Consider the following 22,135-nt stretch of genomic DNA (forward strand, 5'->3'; position numbering starts at 1 on the left):
AAGTGTACTGACGTAACATATCACAGGCATTGGTTAAGCTACGTTCAAATAGACAAATAAAAAAAGGGTTGTGAATGCAGTTGCAAGAACAATACCCCCCCCCCCCCTGTTTTTCTCACCAATTGTTCTTGGCCAATTGCCCCACTCCTCTGAGCCATCCCAGTCGCTGCTCCACCCCCTCTGCTGACCCGGGGAGGGCTGCAGACTACCACATGCCTCCTCCCATACATGTGGAGTCACCAGCTGCTTCTTTTCACCTGACAGTGAGGAGTTTCACCAGGGGGGCGTAGCGCGTGGGAGGATCACGCAAGAACAATACTTTCCACTCACATCTTGGGATGTTTAATTTGAAAGAGAACTTAATTCATTATAATCTGTTAACTCCCCCTCCTCTTTCATCCGTTTCTATGTGCGGATGTCTGCTGTTTTTCTAAGACTCACTGCGTACTGACAGGTGAATTCACACAGAATGGATTGTGGCCACTGATGGCAGCATGAATTGCACATCACGTGCAACCGCTATCTGCCCCATCTCAAGGTCCGACTCACAAAAGATATTGGTGCAAATGATATTACAGCGCAAACACACCTGTAAAGTTTTGCAGTCAAGTGCAATTTGCCCTTGTTTTGCGTCTGATTGCAAGTATAAATGATGGCTTTGTGCCAAGAACACAGTAGGCAGGTTCAATGTCATCCTTGATGTCAGCAAGTACAGCGAGAATTGTTTGACCCGGAGACCCGTATCTGCGAATGATTTCGGTCTCAAAAAGTGACATGGCACCGAGACCCTATTTGCTTAGCGGCGCCGTTACGGGTGCATTTTGCATTTCACCCTTTGCGGGTGCTTTGAGGATTACACGGTTTCTTTTTGTCTTACTTGTGCAGGTTTAGCGGCTGCAAAAGCTGCGCAATCCTTTTGTGAATTCGCCAGTTTGTGACAGCGATTGTTATTTGCGGTGCTTTAACTGTGCGCTCTCCCTCATGCCTCTCGGCCAACAAATCGTGTCACTTCAGCGGCGTCGTTGGTCATCTGATCCAGCAGCCCAATCGTGTCAAACTGATCACGCAGTCACTCGAACTATGATCACTCAATCAGTCAGTCAGGGACATTCGTGTTTGTAGGGCTGGCCCTGCTGGCCGGTCAGACCAACAAAAAAAAATAATCAAAAGGGATAACAAATAACTCAACGCAATATAAGGTATTGCAGGAAACCTTTGTGTCGCACTATGTGATAGGACCGGAGCTAAAAGACAAGGGGAGCAGATGCTGTGACATCCATGTGGACAGCAATAGGGCCAAAATTACAAAGGCAGCCAAGAAACAGCTGTTTAAAGCTAGTGTATGCAGTGGTCCCTCCCAGTTTAAAACAGAGACAAAGGACAGCTTCCAGCCTCACCAATTACCTTTCTTTGGCTGACAGTAATTTATTTATTCCATAAATTAAAAAAAAAAATTTCCTCCCCTCCACCAGATTAATATATTTTTAAAGTTTGATGCTCTAATACTATGCAAGACAGGAACTAATTAGATATTCACAAACTGAGAGCAAAGTGTAATGTAGCGCAAACTAATTCCATTAAAGAGGACCTTGTTAAATCTCAGCTTAATTGGAAAATTCTAATCCCATACCTAAATAATACTTTAAATTGAAGAGTTCCGCTTAGTCCAGTCTTTTCATTTATGAATTAAGAGTTTCCAATTTAACAAAGCAAACTGATTTTTCGCACAACAAAGTGAACAGAGGCTCCTCAGAGAGCAGAGTGGGGGAGATGGACGGTCAGAGAATGGCGTTAACCAGACACTTACTGTACGAGTCTCTCCTCAGTTCTGTGGCATCGCTGAGCTCCACCTGAAACACAAGACCATACAGTCAGCGTGTTACCTTGAGTTTGTTGCGATAATCATTTAGCGTACTTCCTACTTCAAAGTTGTGTGAGATATGAAACACAAATGCCTATTTGGTAAAAATTAAAAGGCCCCAAGGATGGATGACACGTCCATTCATCCACATATACCAATGCACCCACAGACAGTTGAGGTGCCGAAATGTAGAGGTCTTATATAACACAAAAAAGGTAATCTACTTTGCAAATGGCGGGGAAACTAAAGAAACATTTTAATACGGGGCGTCTGGGTAGCATAGCGGTCTATTCTGTTGTCTACCAACATGGGGATCACCAGTTCAAATCCTCGTGTTAACTCCGGCTTGGTCGGGTGTCCCGACAGACACAATTGGCCGTGTCTGCGGGTGGGAAGCAGGATGTGGGTATGTGTCCTGGTCGCTGCACTAGCGCCTCCTCTGGTCGGTCGGGGCGCCTGTTCAGGGGGGAGGGGGAACTGGGGGAATAGCGTGAGCCTACCATGTGCTACGTCCCCCTGGTGAAACTCCTCACTGTCAGGTGAAAAGAAGTGGCTGGTGACTCCACATGTATCAGAGGAGGCCTGCTCAGCAGAGGGGATGGAGCAGCAACCGGGGCGGCTCAGAAGAGTGGGGTAACTGGCTGGGTACAACTGGGGAAAAAATGGGGGAAGAACCCAAAAAAGAAACCAACAAAATAATTGTAATACAGCCTATCGTAATAAAAGTAGCAACAGCTACTCTGGATGGCTGCAAGCTTTTCACAGGCAGAATCCGCTGAGTGACGTGTCAGTAATGATGATCTAATGCTGTCAAACAACTGTATTCTGACAAACAAGTAGTGTTTTCCCAAAAAAATGTTAATTATCTTTTGAACACTTGTTTCTGGCAACACATCATGTGGAAAGCATAGCAGTCTGCTTCTTCTACTAATCACCGAGCCGCGAAACTGGCCCAAGCAGCGTTATATCCAATCTACATAAGCCTTTTCTTTTTCTTTTTTCGGAATTTTCCCCCTTTTTCTCCCCAGTTGCACTTGGCCAACGACCCCACTCTCTGAGCCGTCCCGGTCTCTGCTCCACCCCCTCTGCTGATCCGGGGAGGGCTACAGACTACCACATGTCTCCTCCGACACATGTGGAGTCACCAGCCGCTTCTTTTCACCTGACAGTGAGGAGTTTCACCAGGGGGACGTAGCACGTGGGAGGTTTACAACTATCCCCCCACCCCACCCCCCAAACAGGTGCCCGACCAATCAGAGGAGGCGCTAGTGCAGCGACCAGGACACATTCCCACATCGGGCTTCCCACCTGCAGACACGACTAATTGTGTCTGTAGGGATGCCCGACCAAGCCGGAGGTTAACACAGGGAGTCGAACCGGCGATCTCTGTGCTGGTAGGCAACGGAATAGACCGCCATGCCACCTGGACGCCCCCTCGTAAGCCAATTCTAATGTTCACCCTCAACCAACATGTTATCACACCATTTGAATCTCTATCACAGCAAAACAAAAACAGTTGTGTTAATATGGCAATAAGTTCGAACCGTTCCAGCAAAGTCAAACTATTTACACACTGCCATCTGGGTTCATTTTGTTTGAAATGTGAAGGAAATTAAGACAAGGCCAGCTTTACACCAGTGTCAGCAACAAACTCAATATGCTGCATGACTTCCAGCCTCCACGTGTCACTCAAATTGCTTTCATGCAATCTGTCCCTGAAGCCACTGCAGTATCGCAGCGAGTCATACAACACTGCACCAGGGAGCTAAACGTAGCGTGGATATTGACGAGATATAGCGCACAACGATAAGTAGCTCCGTCATGATCAACCACTACAGATGTCTATACAAAGATATCTCATGAATGCTATAAAGAGATATTGTGCTTTATCTCCATAAGCTAGGAGCCAGTCTTTCTCCCTGGTAATTCTCTGTGGACGGTTCCTCCCTCTGAAAGGTCCTCTCTCAGCTTTCAACCACGGAGAGAAGTAAACAGAAAACCTTTCATGTTTTTTTCCCCTCCTTTGGTTCAGGCCATTTGCTTTCATTTGTGGCAGTCAATCCGACTGCGCTAGGCTACGGCGTTTCCCCATATTCCGCTTTCAAAATGGCTTCAAGCCAATTAACGGTATCTAAGGAATGAGCGTCCATCTCCATCGTCTAAAACGGAGGGTTTAATTCATACGGTGATCAGAGAAGAGTACGAGCTGCTTTGCCTTGGTAACAAACGTATACTGAAAATCCCTAATCCACCAGTGATACGGGGCACTTTCTGACTTCCTCATTACGGTTTTACACCATCCCTGCTATTGGACTGCGGCGCCAACTCTCGCATTGCATAAAGCTTCACGCCAGAGAGCGGTGAAAAAAGAAGAGGCCAGCAACTGCCATCTTTCTCTGCATTTTCCCTGTAAGGTGAGGCTTACTGAAATGAAAGACATCTAAGGAAATTGTTATGGAACAAATGTTGTGCGCTAATAATATTTTCACTGGCTTGTGAGTCAGCGCTCGCATCTATTACCAAGAGGGAAGAAACTGATTTAATTCATCTAAAATGAATGACCCTGGTCATAACAGCACACAGGCCCAGTGGACAGCTTAAGGACACAGTGGATTATAAGGTTGAAATCCTTTGTTTTCTTATTTAGTAGCTGCTTCCAATGCACTAATTTTATTTTATCGTTTTTATTTTTTCCCCAATTGTACCCCAGCCAATTACCCCACTCTTCCACGCCATCTCCGTCACTAATCCACCCCCTCTGCTGATCCGGGCAGGGCTGCAGACTACCACATGCCTCCACCCATACATGTGGAGTCACCAGCCGCTTCTTTTCACCTGACAGCGAGGAGTTTCACCAGGGGGACGTAGCACGTGGGAGGATCATGCTATTCCCCCCAGTCCCCCCTCCCCACTGAACAGGTGCCCCGACCCGACCAGAGGAGGCGCAAGTTCAGCGACCAGGACACATACCCACATCCTGCTTCCCACCTGCAGACACGGCCAATTGCGTCTGTAGGGACGCCTGACCAAGCCGGAGGTAACGCGGGGACTCGAACCACCAATCCCCGTGTTGGTAGGCAGCAGAATAGATCGCCACGCCACCCGGATGCCCCCGATGCACTAATTTCAACTGGGAAAAACCCACCGAAGTGCACTTCTTCTGAATTAAACGGCTGCACACACTAATCTTTACAGCGTCATACCCTGTGATATTAATAGCTCCATCAGACTCATGTTAAATGTCATGTTGGCTCCACTGAATAGTAATCACAAGTCCCTCGCTTCACACAACATAAGCAGACGTTTTACTTTTGGTCAAATCATGAATTGGATTTTTCCCCCCCTACATGGGAAAAAAAAGCCCTCTGAGGGACTTTTTCTGGGCCAGTATCAGACTTGTTTAAATAACTCATCATAAACTCTTCGAGGCCTCTACAGAAACGATTAAACACTCATAGGATAGCAAAATGGGCATATTAACCTGTAACAGACGAGACAAAGTAAATTCACTGGGACAGCACGAGTGACACGTCACCTCACCTCACCTCACTGACCCTGGCACACACCTTCAGTCCTCATCTGTCGAAAAGACCAAAACACCAGTCAAGACAGCTGCAATAGCCCCCGTGTGGAGTATAAACAGAACTCGCTACACCCTCCGAAACCAAAGGTGCTTCCCGCCGCAGCGCTTTAAAACGAGTTAACCCAGCCAGTCCTGAATCTGCTACGCTGCAACTTAACGTCGCTTGTTTTTCCATGAAACGGTACGCTTTTAAGAGGGAGACGGATATTTTTTTTGCTGTTGCTGCTGTTATTTGAGTCCAGCCTTCGTTGAGCTCCCTGATCCAAATCTTGTGTCTTCAGTCGTCACGACAATCAGACGCCAGCTCACTAGAAGGACGTGGTCCCAACAAGAGGTATAAAATGACTTTAAAATCCCCAGATCCAACCAATTCAATCTGCCCAAGTTTAGGCCTCGGTTCTACTGAGGATGTGCAAAATGAGAAGATGCTGTTGCCCCGGTGTGGATGCTTGCTAAATCAGGTGTTAATATTTAGATTACACATTGGAGCGCTTACGAAGGATTTTTGCCTGAGCTGAGAAGATCCCCTTCATTCTACACACAAATGAGGTCGCATTCAGTAACAGCAGGAGTGAAACCAACACCGAAATCATGTGTAGGTCACCTACAACAGATTCTACCTGCAGCTCCCTTCGTCTGTCATTTTGTAGTGTGAATGAATATCAATGGAAGTGGCAGATTACTCTCTTTATATTTCCCGGTGTTTGACCCAGCACCACCAGTAAAATAAATAAATAAATAAATAGGGTCACCTACCAGCCTGAACTAAGGGCTCTTTTTGAGTTACTCAACTACAGCACAGCCACGCCTCTTAATGTTGCTACAGCATCTCCTCCATGTTATCACATAAAGAACAAACCACAGACAGTATAGAAAGTATATGGACGTAGCACCTATGACGTCACCCACTGGTTTCTGAAAGGGGCATTTTGAAGCCTATAGTTTGGCTTTATGCGCTTCACCACCTCGTCAGTCGGGGCCAGGAAATTCAAATTCGGGCGTCGGGGTGGACCACGAGTGGAGCTGGGATGAGACCTCGGTGGCGGACAGGTTGACAGACCTGTCAATCAAGGCAGAAATGCCACGACACGTCACTTTGTTAATCCTTCATATCCTCTTAACAGAACAATAATTTTCAAAATAACCACCCTCACACTGTCTGCCAGACTCGAAATTAGCGACTGAGACCCCAAACTCTGTAATAGAAGGTAAAAGTTAGGAATACCCTCACTGTCCTACAATGGACTATGAGTTTTTTGGAGCCAGTCACCCAGTGGTATGGTTGGTGGCACTTGGCTTCGACCTCTGCCTCCGGTGATGGCTGCTTGAAACCAACACACACACACACACACACACTGCCTGGATCAAAAGCCATGTGGTAAAGCGATGAGTAACGAGCAATAACCGTTATTCTAGTTCCATTCTGTTTCCCAGCCTCTCCTTCACAGCTGTGTTAGATTACAGTTACAATGCTGGTGAGTGAGGTTGGGATGAACGTTTTTTTTTGCCTGGACCGGACCAGCACCACAGACGTGAATGTCACTGACTGACTGAGTGATCATGTTTGACACCCTTGGGCCACTGGATCAGGTGACCAACAACGTTACTGAAGTTACACGACTGGTCGGCCGAGCGTCGAGAGCATGTGGGAGAGCGCACAGTCAAAGCGTCGCACATAACAGTCACTATGACAAAACACTCACTGACGAATTCACCAAGGGTTGCACGGTTTTTGTGGCCACTAAACCTGCACAAATGAGACAAAAAGAAACCCTGTAATCCTCCAAGCACATGCAAAGGGTGAAATGCATCCCTAACTGCACTGCCAAGCAAATAGTGTCTCGGTGCGCCGGTGCGATTTGCACGTATTTACATTAGGTAATATGCATACATTTGGCACTAAATTGGCCCCTTTCGATGCAAATGAGCCTCACTGCAAAACACCAGCGCTAATAGCCACACGCCGTTAGAGTGAAAATTATTAGCATCTTCAGAGGGTCGGAGGTAAATGACCACCACACTTTCCAGTGATCATGGCAGCAGTGATTGTAGCCTGGCAAAGGCATCGCCATGCCAGGCGTCCTCGTGAATGGACATTTTGCAGGGCAAGATCACTTTTTGATTTATCTGAGACTGAAATCATTCACAGATACAGGTCGCCAGGTCTACTAATTCTTGCTATACTCGATGACATCAAGGATGACATTGAGCCTGCCTGCTGTCTTCTTGGTACCATTTATACTTTGCCACATGGATAATTACACTCAGACACCAAAAAAGTGCAAATTGCACACGACTACAAAAGTATATGGGTGTGTTTGCGCTGTGATATCATCAGTGCAACGTCTTTTGTGAACTGGACCTTGAGACAGGGCAAATAGTGGTTTCAAGTGACGCACAATTCAGGGTGCTCTCAGTGGCCACAAGCCATTCTGTGTGAATTCGCCTGTCAGTACAGAGCGAGTCTAGGAAAAACGACAGACATCGGCACTTCACAGGGAGCACTAATGCAGATGGCAGATAAACACTTAATATCCAGGAATTCACATTATAGACACTACCCCTGTGACAAATCGGCCACAATTTCGAACACTGACCATACACGGTGCAGCCTTAAACTAGGTTTTTGTTTCTGTAGGACTTGGGGCCTTGTGCATCCACCTACCCCCACCTCTCATTCAACTCTAACAGACAGCCTGGACTTTAAGTGCTGGACCCGCACTTGTAGATTTCCACAAAAATGCTCTCTGCCGACGGGATTATGAACGACCTTTATGATATCACAATCATAACAAAACTCTGACTGATGAAGTGTAACCCCTTCAAACTGCTGGGCAAGTTTTTTTTCTTTATGTTAAAAAAAAAAAATCTATCATTAACATTGAAAAGGATGGGCAATAATCCTGACTGCAGGCAAACCTACATGCTGTCGTGAGGCACTTCTGTGCTCTTAAGAAATGTTCCCGATAGTCCACTCGATCCAAGATGTGGATTCTTTTAAATCACTAAGCTATAACAGGCTCCTGCCCATCGCTGCATTTAATCCAATAAAAAGGAAGTTTGTTTACAGTGGCCGACATCCTGTCAAACCTTCCTCAGAACAGGGAGTACTTATCCTTGTACCTTTAATAAGATGCATGTTCAGAACGATAACAAATGCCAAACTTTGTATCTTTTTAAGAAGATATTGAGAGGGCATTGCATTAAACTCAATGCAGCCTTAAGCCCCCTTAGAAGCAAGCCCACGTCCCAGGTCTTGGGGATGAGGAAAGAGCCTAGTCAATTAACTAAGTTGAGCGCTAACATTTTGGCCCGTGCTGACCCAAACATTTTTAGGGATGGATTCCTCTGCTTTCCCCCGTTCCCTTATCGAGCGACACAATGTTAACTGGGAATTAAATATTCAAAAATAGGTCTGCAGCGGCATGCCTAGCACAGCTAAAATGGCAGGCACGTGTGGCAGAGGTGACCAGATTTTAAATGCAGAAGGATCAATTAAAAAAAAAAAAAAAGAAGATGAAGAAGAGGAGGTAGCTGCTGAGGCGCAATCTCTGTGTGTGAGTCGAATGATTTATAATAGCCAATGAATGTGTAGGCACTGCGTCTACAACCAGCTGGCCCTGAAACTTGAATATGGAGCTTCTTTTAACAAAGCTCCTCACTGTACCCATCTTAAAACTACAGAGGGTCTGCAATTCAAGTCATGGATGAAAATGAATAAATAAATACTGAGCCACAAAATAAGCCAAACCTCTGACATTTCAAACATCAGTCCCATGTACACAGCAGGAAGTCAGGGATGCATCCCTGATTCAGCTAAAGCATTATGACAAGCATCTCCAGTAGGAGGGAAAATAGACCAGGAGGAAGATGAGTGAGAAAAAGAGTAATCTCCCCAACATATTCCTAATAATCCACCTCCCTAATACCTCTCCCCCAAGCTCAGCCAATCAGAAATTGTCAACCCTGACCTACAAAAGGGTCTCCCGTCAAGCCTTAAATGTTTAAAAACATCAATCATAAAAGACAAAGAGGGGACATTGAATTATACAGTATTAACCTCCAGGGTTTGCATACAAAGACCCTAGATTTATTTACGCTTGTGTGTGAGGAGCCTTCGCCTGTTCTTAACAACAAACTGGCTGCCAGTTTGATGAACCTGCTCAGTCCTCAGTAGGAGTTCAATGTCTTTGATTAATGAGTGCAAGCTCATGGAAAAGGGTAGGAGTGGGAGGGACAGGGAGAGAGAAAAAATGGTTGAAAACACACAGTACCAGGTCGGCGTTAAAATAGTTGCCGTAATTACCAATTGGTCTACTTCTAGCTTATACCCCCCCCATACACACACACACACATTTCTCATATCTAACGTAAACAAATCAAGAGGAGGTAGGAAAATAGCAAGAAATCTGACAACCCACACATGCAAAATAACACGCCACTCAAAACGGCAAACACTGTGACAAATTGAGCAAAAGAAAAAGACGATTTTGGTTAATCCCGACGCAAACCCTTCAACCCCTGCACGCTGAGCAAAGTGAAATATTAGGCTGTTGAGCCGCGGCCCTGATCTCTACAGCCTCTAAAGCCTGGAGACAGTTAAAAAGTAAGTGGGTACCACGTCATACGGCTAATGACCCTAACAGGCAATACTGGTAGCATTACCACTGGTATCTTTAGGTCAAGTGACAAATGGCTTCACCAAACTGTGCCCCTCTTTTGGGACTTGTTATGGCAAAATACTTGGTAGTAAGTTTTCCCTCGATAATTTGCATGGACTTAAGCCCTGTTGTCAGAAAAAGTCTGTAACCAAGCGGATGAGGTTCAGAAAATAGTGATTGAGCTGAAAATAAACGGTATTAATCACACCATCGGGGCTGCTAACATTTAAAAATGCTGTTTCAGGCAATTTAGTAACCTTGAGCTACATCTGAGACTTTCCAGCCTTGAAGAACAATACCCTGCTATATTACTTCCACTCAAATGCCATGTAGCCGACCGAGTCTCTTTTCCCTCACATTAAAACCTTGCTCTAAAAGCCTGTGATATGCATCTCTTCAGTATTGTTCACTTGGAAGTAGTTTTCAAGGACACGCATGCCGAATAAATATCAGGCAAATTTAGTGACCTTCTTGCCGCAGACCCAGTTAATGGTTGATTCATTGTCAGTTACTGGGTGTATGCATAACACATCAAGGCTGTAATCTGATTTATTTTGCTTCCTTGGCTACTGAGACCATTTAAATGACAGGCCTAACCAGGAATAATGCTCGCTGCCATTTCACTTTTGCGTGCTGAAACGGCTCACACTTGTTCGTTATCATCAAGTGTGTCTGCGAAGACAAAACAATTCCTCTGTCGTTCAAATGGAACTAGAGACAAAATAAACACAACCTGCTGGAGGTTTTGTGCCAGCAAAACATGTTCCCTATACAGACTTTGTTGTTCACCATGTACCAAACATAAAGACCTTGTAATATCTTAACACTCATATGATGTGTAAGTAATCAAAAGCATATGCCCAGATCATTCCAGGTTCAACGTTCGGCGCTAGTGTGTAGCGCCGCATAAACGTCAGTAGTGTCACAACACCGAAACAGCTTTTTCCTCCAAGCAACCAGCAACCAGCCTTTTGAACAAAGAACATTAATGACAGCAGGCCTGGTGCCGGACTGATGGTACTGACCTACGGTCTTCAGCAGATCATCAGTTCTCTCTCTCTCTCTCACTCATTCTCTCTGTCTCTCTCTCTCACTCATTCTCTCTGTCTCTCTCTCTCACTCATTCTCTCTGTCTCTCTCTCTCACTCATTCTCTCTGTCTCTCTCTCTCTCTCACACACACACACACACACACACACACACACACAAGTAGCTTGGCATACACAAACACACAAATATACAAACTACACACACACATATGCACATTTATTAAGGATCAGCCTACACACACACAGCACCTTACATACATCACACACTATTATTATTGCTGCTTTTTTGTTCTGTTTTGTTGCTGTTGTTGCTGCAGTGTTGAGGAGCCGCTGCTCGAGAATTTTACTGTCCTGTACTTTTATAACGAAACGCAACAACTAAAGAATCTTAAATCTGAATGCAGCCACTCGTCATGCAGCTGGTGGTTTTGCCATGTTCAAGTGTGTGTGTGTGTGTGTGTGTGTGTGTGTGTTTCCAGGCATCCTGAAACAGGTGTCAGTCTAAGAGCTCGCAGCAAGAGGTGAAGGGCACTGACATGGTGTGTTGTTCCCTGCCTTGTGTAAACCTGTGGTAATCCAGCAGACCCGTCATGACAGGCACATGACGGAGCCGCAGCCTCCCACACTCAGACGTGTATCAATCATTCCGACGCGTCAGCTGACACCGGTTCGTTCTTCTTCTACGTTCTGGAGTTGGCCGCGGCACCAAGACTGACGGGCTCTTCTTCTACGACTCGGCCGGTCAACGTGACGAGATACTCTTGAGGGCACCTCGACAACAAAACGCCCTCAAGTTAGTTTACAAATGTGACGGGGTGGTGTAAAGGCGCCCCGTCCCCAACGTGGGGAGACCCCTTCCCGGTGGGGAGTAGAAACCGGGTCGGACCTTCCCGAGCGCGTCCATTTCGCATCGCGTCACGGCAGCGCCACATAAATAAGACGATAGCCATTTTAATAGCTCAAGATGGCGAGCGGGGGGGTTGGTTTGCGTGGCTATAGGAAGGCAGAGACATGGAGGAGGATGGTGTCATAAACACAAAGGGGACACTTCCACCCGGCCGCGGCGGCGGCGGGTCGCCCCGGGCGGCTTTTTCTTAGGGAACCGACACAGAGACGCGAGCCTGGCCCAGGAGTCGCGCGGCGGTGCGGTACCAAAACAAACCCTTCAATACGTTACAAGTTACACAAACAGCCCATTAATCCATTAACCGTCATTATCTCATGTCGTCAAACAGCGGCTGTATGGACCTCTCGACACCACGCCAGCACACAGGCGAGCAGACGCCGCTTTCTCTTTCCCTTCGTTGTGTTTTGGACCCGTTTGTTCCGCCGAACTCGGCACTGTGGCGCGCGGATAAAGTTCTGGTAGGGAGAGCTCGCGGGTGTCGCGTGTGACGACATGGGTCAGCCAGCACCTCGGAATCGGACCGGCGATCCGCGGTGAACCCTGGTGCAGCACGGCGACCCGAAAGAGCCGCGCCGCGGAGGGACGGGCGACCGGAGGGGCGAGCGGACGGGACGGACGGGCGAGCGGGACGGGCTCGTACAAGCGCCGGCGTCCGGCCGCTAAACTCGGCAGTGCCGGAGACGCTCTTCCCGGCAAGTTTGACCGTTTCACCGTCTGTACACGCCGCGGTCGGTCCGCCCCGCGAACCGACCGCGGCGTGTACAGACGCGCCGCACGGACGTGGACTCGGCGTCGCCCCGCCGGAGCGCGTCGGTAAGGGGGAACAAGCCGCGGCACCGTCGGGGGCAGAGAGCAGGACGCTACCGCCACCGGGCTAGCTAACCGGCGTTAGCCTAGCTTAGCCGGTCGCCGGCGTCGAGTCGGGCGAAGAAGAAGAAGAGGAGGAAGAAGAAGAAGAAGAAGAAGAAGAAAGCCGGACGCGCTACGGAGCGCGGCCAGGAGCCGTGCAACTTACCGTGCTGCCGTCGACACTGAGCGTATTCCGCCTTAGACGCGGGGCGCCGGAGAGGGAGAGGGGGGAGGAGAGGGGGGAGACCAGCGGAAAAAGAAAAGGCAAGAGCGGCTCTTTACTTCCCAGTCGGGCGCTGCTGGGCGCCCGGGGACGGGGGGACCGGTCGGTCGGTCGGTCGGTCGGTCGGTCGGTAAGGGCGGCAGGTTGTGCTGCCGGCGGCTTCCCAGCAGCAGAGCAGAGTAGAGGAGCGGCGACTCCGCGCTGCTCCGCTCCACTTCAGGGAACTCGCTCACATGACGTCAGCCGCAGCTGCCACAATGCAAACTTTTGTTTGCGGACGGGGGGACGAGCGAGCACAGCAGCAGCAGCAGCAGCAGCAGCAAGTGCGCTGAGCTGCAGCCCCGCACTGCTCCCTGCGCCTTCTCGCCCCACGTACTTCCACCCGCATGGGACTGCTGATGATTGCAGGGTTTCACGGCTTGCTGTATTTCCAGAACTACTAATTAAGTTAACAATGAGGTGGCATGATAACACTTAAGACGCACATTATTACAGTCCATTTTTTTTAGATTATTACACACTTATACACGCACACATAAGTGTGTGTGTGTGTGTGTGTGTGTGTGTGAGAGAGAGAGAGAGAGAGAGAGAGAGAGAGAGAGAATCAGCTCTTACAGACACTTGCAATTGGTTGCTTAACAACAGCCTAAAAAACTTGATATATAAATTATGATTAATGGGGGGGGCATGGCTATATGTATGATATATGATTTTTTTTTACTTTGGATAAGTGTGTTAGTTTGGTTAAGTGTGTTAGTTTGGATTTGTGTGTTAGTTTGGATATGTGTGTTAGTTGGGATATGTGTGTTAGTTGGGATATGTGTGTTAGTTGGGATAAGTGTGTTAGTTTGGATATGTGTGTTAGTTGGGATATGTGTGTTAGTTGGGATAAGTGTGTTAGTTGGGATATGTGTGTTCTTGTAGTTCTTGGGTGTGTTTTTGTATGCTGCACTGCTGTGGGCTGGGGAAACAGAGTTTCGTTTCATTTCATGTGCACAAGCACATGAGGTGAAATGACAAAGTGTTCCTGATTCCAGTGGCGAATGTTCAGTTTCTGTTCTGCAAGTACAAGTGAGTGACAAGGGCAGTACAATCTTTCCCCCCCCCCTTTTCTTGTGGATCCACAGGATATAGAAATACAAGGAGCAAAGGGCACAAGATATGATACGGAAGGTCTCAATCACATATTTATCTTATTTTTCAATCATAAATGTAAAAAAAGGTAAATATAGGAAGGCTAACTTGCACATTTCATCCGTCAATGTATTCAATAAGAGTACTCTCTTTGGGCAAGGATTGCCTATTTTTCTAACACTAACACCACGCGGACAATCAGTAACAGGCTAGCCAGACCTTTTGACCCTGCTGGGTTCACACAAGGAGTGTATATCACTACAATGAGCAACTAACATTTGCAACACAATACGTTGGAGACAGTGTAGCACTGTAAAGGTTTATCACCAACGTGGTTAGTATGCAAGTCCGGCATACAAATAATTACCTACGAGTTATGCGTAGTTGTGCACTGTGGAGTTGGTAAAGGTAAATGATTCTTATTTTTCTTTGTCAGCAGTTATGGTCATTAGGACGGCAAAAGACGACGGCAATACTTTACTTAGCAGCTTCAGTGGCTGTCGTTAATTCTGCCAAGATTTACGCTTTTTAAATCTAATTTGTCCATTGTAATTACTCGGCGCCGTCTTCTAAAGATGCAGAGTAAAGAGACAGAATCGGCCACTGATTCATTGTTTAAGGTTGTAATTTAAAGGACTGCACTTTTCGCCTACACAAATCGTACATGAAGTCAGCCTAATTGGTTAAGGTAATTAAGACACAGAGATGCTCCTGAATAAAAGATGCGGAGGAAAATCCTTATTCAGCATTTGTAATTTAAAACAGTCTTATTTGCTTGCTTGTTCACCGTCCCTTGGCGTTCATTGATTTTTTTTTTCTTCCTTTTCAGCCTTATTCTGGGTCAGTTCAGATACTGCAGTCACAGGAGCTGCTGACTGGATTGGGTGAAACTCATAACCGCCTAGATCGACAGACCTGGTGGGAGAGGGGGGAAAATTATTTGATGATTTTGTTATCCAAGCAATGGGATGCCCGAGTTTTTAATTGTATTGGGGGAATCTTCATTAGGGAGAGTAGTGAGCGATGAAAAAGATCAGAGCGGCATCAATCTAAAAGCCTTTCCTGGCCAGTGCTTTTCACATACAATCAAAATGTCAGCCTCACCTTGGTCATTTGTAACATAATAAATGGCAGCCGAACGACTGCAATGTATGCAGCACGCTGGGGGAAGGGCAAGCAGTCTGGCCCCTTTAAAGGGGTCTTGATTAGAAAGTATAATGAGATACCGAAGACACAGCAAAGATGATCTCTCAGGAGACTGATGGAAAACAAATTAAGATGGTGATTTTGTTTTAATTATTGTTTTTCTATCTGTCCACAGTAAGCTCAGGATGCCCACAAGGCACGAGAGTTGGGCTTATCATCATTGATTTTTTTTTTTTGCCTGACATATTTAAAGAATACAGATTTTAATCATCTCAGAACACAATACTCTGATCCCATTAAAAACAGGAGCCTTCCAGCATCACACATAAATTTGATTTAGAAAAAAATAGCACATCTTCTCTCCAAGGTACAAACAGTGCAAATGTACCCTTAAAGTTGTGTGTGTGTGTGTGCGCACGTGCATGTGTGTGTGCACGCGTGCGTGTGCAGGCCTCATCCGGCTGAAGGCACTAACACTAGGCTGACAACAACCGCTGTGCTGAATAGTTGCAAGAAATTAATAGCATATTTCAATTACGCCTTTACAAGTGAGATTTCAGTTTGCTAACACCATCACTATGTAAGGAAAGAATGACATGTTTTGGTAACAAATAGGCCATAACCCTTAAAACATTACGAGGAAGGACTGGCATATAGGCGCATACCTGATTCCTGATTTGTCTGGTGCAAATACACATACGAAAGATCATCTGATATAATCTGATCTGGCTCCATTAAAGGGTCTAAAAATGTAATTTTATGATTTTGAAAATGTTTTATCTAAACACACATTGCACTAATCCAAACACAGGTGTGCCGCCCCCCAACACTGCCATTGTTGAAAAGTCAGGTTTTAAGCATTCACCTGACAAATAGAACAAATAATGAGGATTTGTGTGATGGATGGATGGATGGTGGAGGGCGAGGGCAGAAATGACTGTGCCATGTCTTGTCTGGCATGCCTGTGCCAGACAAGACATCATTCATTATATTTTAAGGAACAGCCCTCGTACCATGATCGATGAGAGCGAGAGGAGTCATAGGTCAAGATTCATGGCTCAAATAGACTTTATTCAGAATGCCTATTCGGGGGACGAGCCAAGTAAATAGGTGCCTTTGTTTTTCCTCTGTTAATTGGAGCATGTTCCAGGACAGTGAATGGAGGAGGGGGGACAAGAGACCTGCAGAACATGAGAACCAGATGCTCCACACTTCTGTCTACAGGCACCTACCCCTGAAACAGCAAACGGATGAATGGAGGATGAGCAAGGACAGGCAGAACAGACTTGCGATGAACCCTTGATTCAAAAGAAACACACACAAGCGTGGCGAAAGAAGAAAATCAAGGAATAGATGGTTTGGATGACAACAGCGGCCAGACAGCAGTCACATGTATGGTAAAACACAACAAACTGAGCGCATTTACTCTTTCTCATGTTGTAAAAAAAAAGTGGTTGAAAACGTGCCTCCACTCACACTGGTCTAGAGGTATAAGACGTTACCTCATCTATGAGCAAATCCTTGGTTCGGACTTAAGTATAATTTGTGGGAAACCACAACTTTTGTCAACTTGTGTAACGCATTAATTCACAGACTGAATAAACTGATGTCTTGTGATCCATCACGGCTCTCATTTTCATTACAACTGTCACTTTGTGTCATATTTTATTCATGCAAACCACTGTCCATTTTAATTTGTCATTTCAAGTCAGTGCAAACCCCTTCCACCTCCAGCCAGCGGCACAACAGAAGTGTGAACAAAACGTACTTACTATAATTTGCACCAAAATAGGCCTTTGCAGAGATAATAAGGCGAGAGTCCCTCCGACACACGCTTTTAATACAAAAAAAAAACCTTACGGTATAAACCGTATAAAAGGGAAAAACACAAAGACTTTTTTGTTTTGCATTATGAAGCGACCAAAACGCTTGATAAACCACTAAAATCTGAGATGACTACGTGGCAAAAGGTCTTCATGAATTAAATAAATTCCATTATTCCCATAAACATCAAATGAGGCTTTTCCACCTATATTAATGGTACAATTAATTATGATAATCACTTCTGCGCACGAAGACAAATTGAACAAGACCCCCCCCCCTTCACGGCCAGCTATCAGCTTTTGTTAATATTGTACCAGAGCACCACACAATGCTCTAAACCGTGGTTTTGCACATCCATTGCTGGTGAGATAGATGCTAAATGCTTTTCTGCAGTATTACAACAAAAGATAAATCTTTGCAAATGATCAAGCTCATATTCGAGCATAACTCTGGCTCTTGGGGGTAAAAATAAAAAAGACCTTTTAAAGACGCTTTCTAAGCTCTCTAAATACGTCATTCAACGTTCCATTCACGGACAGCGCTTTTCACAGCGCGCTGCTATTGTATCCCCAACCAATAAATTATGCTTTGTTGCATATTCATGCATGCCTTGTCCAAAGCAAAGAGGCTGAACAAGGCTCTTGGGCCTTGGGAAAATGGGTGAGGTTTAACAAGAAGAAACGTCACAAAGCATTCCTGCGTTACTGCCCATCTGATGAATGTGATGTGCAGCTAATCCCCCCCCCCCCTGGCCTGTTTTAAGGAAAATAATTTCCATCAACTGTCGTCATATCTCACTGCCCTGACTCATAGGCAAAAATGGGCGGAAAATTTGAACCATGACTTTAATGGGAGGCAGCGGTGAGTGACTTTGTAGTGCAAAATGTGGCGTTGACACCGAGATAGCCGTGGGATTTTGGTTCAGAGAAATAATAATCCATGTCACCGTGTCCTCCTCCTCGTTGTTGTTGTTGTTTTATATACTGTACTAACCTCACACTGTCTCTGGTAGATCTGCACGTCCTCCTCTCTGAGGCTTAATCCCCACGTCATCACATATGTTAACTATTGGCTTTTTCCTTTCACATTGTGGAGGACCCCTGAGGGTCCACTGAGCTTCCTTGTACCTCAGTGGAGTTTGAATTTTGTGTGTTTTATATATTTGTTGTGCTTTATTATTATTTCTATCATGTGCTCGCTGAAATAATCTAACCCTTCTGTGTCACTGATTGAAATGTCTTAGATCAGTGCCATCACTGTCAGAACAGATCCCTCATGTTTGTATCACTATAATGTTTACAAGAAGCGCATTTCTTTCTGTTCTGTGTATTGTACTGTTTTATGTTTCTCATTATAGCCTGCTGTTAGCTATGACGGCAGCTGACTGGGGTGTTAAAAAACAATTTGGTCCTTTATTAACGATAAACTCTGGGCTTTTATATGTGAAATCTGCAGGGAGCACACTGTTTCATGACACTGCCTCATCTTCTATGCTTTTGGACGCTTCCTATAAATAGCGAGTGATTCTTGTGCAGAGCAGGACCCCTGAGACTGCGGACAGAAAGACGACTCACTGTCCCCTCTAGTGGGCAAACCCCTAAACTGTCGGCCACTCTCAGCAGACGTTAAACGAGCTCCCCTCTTGTGCAAGCCAGGCTGTGATTCTTGCGTGACCTTTTCTTGGCGGCTCAACGTTCAGTAAATAAACGTGACAGCTGATGCAAAGCCCCACTCCCAAACACATGAACGGAGCAGGACGCGCGCTGCTCTTCCACGTGAACGCAACACAAGCAGGCATCTTAAAGGGCCAGTTCGCCCAACATCAACACTACAGGTTTGTCCTCTTACCTGCTGCGCTGTTTCTGCATCAGGTGGTTGCGGCGTGAGCGGCCGAGGTTCGGAGGTACCGGCCGCGCAGCTCGTCCGCCCTCTCTTGAATACCACGGACCTGGATGGCGCTCGGCTTGTGTCGCTCAAAGCGCCGAAAGCAAAACAAAACAAAAGCAAAGGTTTGGGTCACTTCCGGAACCTGAGTTTACGCTGCGCTTTTGTACGTGGCTGCGGTCTTGCTGAAAACGGAAAGGGTTTTTTTTCCTTCGCGTTTTAAAAAAGCTCCGCGTCCAGACGACATCGTTTCGAATACGATCCGCACGCACACGGATCGGCGAGACACGACTGGAGACGCTGTAGTGCGCACGCCGGGCCGGTAGAGGGCGGTGAAACTTTGTAGTCGAGAGCTCTTCCGGTGGACCCCTAACCCTAACCCTAACATTTCAATTTGACAAAAGGTAGAACAGAAAGAAGACCAGGGTCATTAGTTCCGCGCCAGAAGTGTACGAACTGAATAAAACAAGATCAAAAAACAAACAAACAAAAACAACAACATATGGACCCACACAAGAGGTTTACTTAATCAGGTATAATCCTGAAGAGTTTGCATACATTGATAGTTTTGGTTAATTTCTTATTACATGTTTTGAAACGTAGTAGAGTTTGAAGATATGTGCTTAGATCTGTTTGTTTAAATGTTACATAAGATGGTAACTTCTTCCAAAGTTTCATTTTATGAACATACAATTAGGCTAAAATAATGAGCAGGTTAATGACATACTGTTCATTGCTGGAGAAATTAGGATTGCTGAATATCAATAACAAATCATGTTGTTTGAGTGAAATGTCCTTATCAAAATGTGTTTTAAGATCCAACTGGAAATCAGCCCAAAAGCATTGTCGCATGTACACACTGAATAAAAACATGTTCTAGAGTTTCCACCACATAATTACACAAGAGCATTTGTCTTCTATATTGGGAATACATTTACAAGTAATGGAATCGACAGGGTAATATCTACGTATGATTTTAAACAAAAATCATTTGATTTTGTTAGGTAACATATTTGTAGGGGAGAGTAAATACGGTGTTCCATGTTTTACCATCAAGAGCTTGGTCTGTCCATTTATAGTTACACAGGCTTTATTGTTCTTTGAGTAAATGAGACTCTGATGAAGCTGTTGTAAACTACTAATAAGACACGTTAGTGACGTCGCCTTGTGGTGCAGTACACTCCGCATCGAATCCCGCACCGGGCAAGAAAATAGCCGGTTACAGTGTTATTATTTTTTTTGTTTTTTTGTCAAAGATGGAAATTCTGTCAACAGTAATGTTATAATTGGTTAAAGTAACACTGTCATGTATGTTAGAATCGCAACGTGGTGAGCTTATAATGCCAACTGACAGTGCATTAATAACAGTACTGCAACGTGCATGGATAAGAAGACCCGCTGGCCGCCGGCTCGCGGGTCTAACCTTTTAGTCTAGCGGTTAGCGATGCCTCCTGCGGTGCGGGCGATACGGGTTCGCTTCCCGGCCGCGGCACTTCCTGTGGTTGCGTTGTCCCCTGAATTCGCAACAGTACTATTCTCCTTTTGGGGGCCAGGAACACTGTACTTCTCTATAAAATCCTCATATGAATACGGAAGCCCTTCACAGTTAAATCGCAGCTTTACAAATAGAATGTTAGAGAATAGTTGTGTTTATACAGAAGGGAGGGAGCGACACAGAAGAGCCTGCTTGTGAAAGTTGGAGGGTTTGATAGGAAGTTTACCGACAGCATGATGTGGGCATATTAATTAATTAATTAAACAAAATTAACACCACCTACTTTTTTTAAACGGACCCCCCCCAGTAACACTGCGCGCATGCGCACAAGCGCTCTCTTCTGGGAGCGGCGAGTAAACGAACAGACTTGTCCGGGTCTTGTCCAAAAGCGTCTTTTGGTTGCCCTCCGTCGGCGAACAGGTGGGTTGAGGACTCGGCGCCTGTAGTAAATAAGCGTCTCCGCTGATCGCAGCAGTGGTGCAGCAAGTCTACGCTTTGCTGGAGGAGCGTTACGTTAATAAACTTGGCGGAGATAACGGCGCAAACACAGCTCGCTAATCCGCCATCGTTAACGGAGTCTTACTCGCGGTTTGACTGAAAACCTAATGCGCATGTGCGAAGTGGAGCCGTGACGTCACCGTTTTCGCAGGGAGCGGTTTTGCTGGTTTACGCGGCGACGCTGGAGTTGCGTCTTCAGAAGACGTCACTCCGGGACCCGGTTTCAGAAGTTTGCGTTTTCGGGCCTCCAAAACGCCGCTGTCGTGTGAACGAACGGCCAAAACGCAACAATACTTGACCGTTTTATGTCGAAAACGTTGCCGTGGGAACGGCCCGGCATGCGTGAGATGTCTCACTATGGGATACGCCCCCTCACGTATTCACAGAGGCCCTTGTACCACGACGTCAGCCCTGATTGGCTGGCAGTCATGACGTCTGCGTCAGGGCCCTGCGCCTTATTTAAGACGGATGGTAGCGTAGCGGTCTATTCCGTTGCCTAGCAACACGGGATCGCCGGGTCGAATCCTCGTGTTACCTCCGGCTTGGTCGGGCGTCCCTACAGACACGATTGGCAGTGTCTGCGGGTATTTGTCCTTGTCGCTGCACTAGCGCCTCCTCTGGTCGGTCGGGGCGCCCCCTGGATCGGCAGAGAGGGGGTGGAGCAGCGTCCGGGACTCTCAAAATCGGCCAGATACAATTGGGGAGAAAAACTGGGAAAAAAGTGGGTAAAAAAAAAGACTGACGCAGCGTCACTCGCCTTCGCTTTGCAAAGCGCCCCCCCCCAAAAAACGTGAAAAAACTCAACAGCAATGTTCCAGAAACCATGACCCGGTGACTCAAGATAAACCACAGACCTTGTTGCTACTAGCAGTTTCATGTAGGTATAAACGATCTAGACGGATACATAGTACTACAGGTATAAACGATCTAGACGGATACATAGCACTACGGGTATAAACGATCTAGACGGATACATAGTACTACGGGTATAGACGGTCTAGACGGATAAATAGTACTACGGG

The 22,135-nt window shown here is 46.2% G+C and overlaps 1 protein-coding gene across 3 annotated transcripts in view; it reads right to left on the reverse strand.

The window, feature by feature from the left end:
- LOC130120843 (bromodomain adjacent to zinc finger domain protein 2B-like) overlaps window positions 1–13,220 on the reverse strand; it is a 69,057-nt gene extending 55,837 nt beyond the window's left edge. For all 3 annotated transcript variants that reach the window (XM_056289617.1, XM_056289618.1, XM_056289616.1), the window contains exons 1-2: window positions 13,076–13,220; window positions 1,808–1,850 (exon numbers count right to left, since the gene is read on the reverse strand). The gene's annotated coding sequence lies outside the window, so the exon portion shown is untranslated. The remainder of the gene's footprint in view (window positions 1–1,807; window positions 1,851–13,075) is intronic.
- Between the last annotated feature and the right edge of the window lie 8,915 nt (window positions 13,221–22,135).

The sequence above is a fragment of the Lampris incognitus genome, chromosome 11 (assembly GCF_029633865.1).
Source record: "Lampris incognitus isolate fLamInc1 chromosome 11, fLamInc1.hap2, whole genome shotgun sequence".
NCBI classification, from domain to species: Eukaryota; Metazoa; Chordata; class Actinopteri; order Lampriformes; family Lampridae; genus Lampris; species Lampris incognitus.